The sequence below is a fragment of the Lygodium microphyllum genome, chromosome 10 (genome assembly GCF_053477565.2).
Source record: "Lygodium microphyllum isolate KBCC chromosome 10, Lygodium_microphyllum_v1.1.10, whole genome shotgun sequence".
Taxonomy (NCBI): Eukaryota; Viridiplantae; Streptophyta; class Polypodiopsida; order Schizaeales; family Lygodiaceae; genus Lygodium; species Lygodium microphyllum.
The window spans coordinates 22992736-22994815 of record NC_141144.1 but is presented as its reverse complement, the minus strand read 5'-3'; the positions used below and the strand labels follow the sequence as shown (position 1 = coordinate 22994815).

Below are 2080 nucleotides of genomic sequence, written 5' to 3'. Positions count from 1 at the left end.
AGTGTGAAGGGGTGCTTCGATGGGGGGGTGGGTGTGGGGGGGGGAGAAAGGGGGGCTTGGTTGGGGGTGGGGGGAGGGGTTGTGTGTGTGGGGGCTAATGGGGGGGAAGGGGGCTTAGGGAGGGGGGTGTGTTAGGTGTGCAGGGGCACGTGGAGGGCAACGGTGTCAGCGCGTGCAGGAGGAGGCGACGGCGGACCGACACAGCGGACAGCGGGGCGAAGATTGCAGACGACGGCACGTCAGGCGGAGTCTAGGCCGGAGCAGCGCGGCGTCGTCGAAGGGGCATGCAGGCCGCAGGGGCACTGTCCAGGCGGCGCGACGGCGGCTTCACGTGGCGACGCCACGTGGCAGGCACGGCGGGCTGGAACGCAGGCGACGGCGGGGAGGAGCTGTGAGGCACAGGGCACGAGCGAAGCAGGGAGGGGCGCCACTTGACGGCGTTGGCGATGTTCCGGGGGCGCATGAGCACCAAGGAGGTGGATGAGCAGATGTGGAACGTGCAGAACAAGAACTCGTCCTACTTCGTGGAGTGGATCCCCAACAACGTCAAGTCCAGCGTCTGCGACATCCCCGCCAAGGGCCTCAAGATGTCCGCCACCTTCATCGGCAACTCCACCTCCATCCAGGAGATGTTCAAGCACGTCTCCGAGCAGTTCACCGCCATGTTCCACCGCAAGGCCTTCTTGCACTGGTACACCAGCGAGGGCATGGAGGAGATGGAGTTCACCGAGGCTGAGAGCAACATGAACGACCTCGTCTCCGAGTACCAGCAGTATCAGGACGCCTCCGCCGACGAGAAGAGAGGAGGAGAAGGGTAGGAGAGGTGGAGGAGAAGATGGAGGAGAGGGAGGAGAAAATGGAGGAGAGGGAGGAGCAGAGGGGGAAGGAGAGGGGAGACGGTTGGGGGGAAAGGGGTCGGGAAAGGGGAGGGATAGGGAAGGGTGTGGGGATTGGCAGGGGCCCATGGGGGGTGGCAAAGGGGGTGGGGTGCCCCTGGGAAGGGTAGGGGTCATGGGGTGGGTAGGGCATAGGGGAAGGGGTAGGGGCCCATAGGAGGGGGGGTGCCCAAGGGATGGGATAGGGGGGTGCCCAAGGGGAAAAGGCGTACCCCCGTCCCACGCCCGTGCGCGAGGCGGGGTTTAAAAAAAATTTGCTGTGATGAGATTGAAAGGGTGCCAGAACGTCGGGACGGGGCAGGCGGATGTGATCGGGGTGCGTTAAGACGCGTAAAATCGAAAACAGGCGCATTTGCGCATGGGACGAGTCGCGTGAAAACACATAAAAATAAAGAAAATTTAATAACTCCCAATCCGAACATCAAAACAAAATGTCGTAAAAACAAAAAGTGGGTAGGATGTCAAGAGGAAGACATGGAAAATGTGCCACGGGGGTTTCGGGGGAAATACAAAGCGTTCACATGCAAAAAACACAAAAAATGGGACAAAAAACGCAATTAAAAATTAATATCGAAAGATCCGTGCATTGGAACGAGGTGCAGAAAAAAGGAAAAATGTGCCGAAGGACGTGCCCGAAAATGCTATCACATCAGAACAGGGTTCCAACTGAGATAAGACACGTTCACGTGGGAAAAACCCAAAAAACAAACCGGAAAATGGAATCGGAAATTAAGATTGGACGAACCGTACACCGGAATGACATGCAATAAAAAGAAAAAATGTCTGCAGGAAGCGGGAGTACAAAGTTGTCACATTAAAACGCAGTTCCGACTGAAGTAGGAGGGGTTCGCATGCAAAAAACACCAAAAATACGCCCGAAACACATGGAAAAATTAATAATTAATAATCAAGAAGTCAAAAGTGGGGGAAGGAAAAAGGAAAAAGGTGGGGGAAGGAACAGGGGACATGGTTGTCAAATCAAATTGGAATTCCGATGCAAACAGGGCAGGTTCACATGGAAAAATGTCAAAAAGACGCACGAAAAAGTCTTGAAAAATCGTAAAATTAATATGGGAGAGACCGTGCATCAAAATGACACGGAGTAAAAAGGAAAAGTGGCAGGGAGACAGTTGGTGTCAGGGCTATGACATCAGATCATGGTGCCGAAGCAGAAAAAGCACGTT

At 55.0% G+C, this 2080-nt stretch overlaps 1 pseudogene; it reads right to left on the bottom strand.

Moving 5' to 3' along the window:
- Positions 1 to 250: 250 nt before the first annotated feature.
- LOC148029791 (uncharacterized) lies at positions 251 to 745 on the bottom strand (annotated as a pseudogene).
- Between the last annotated feature and the right edge of the window lie 1335 nt (positions 746 to 2080).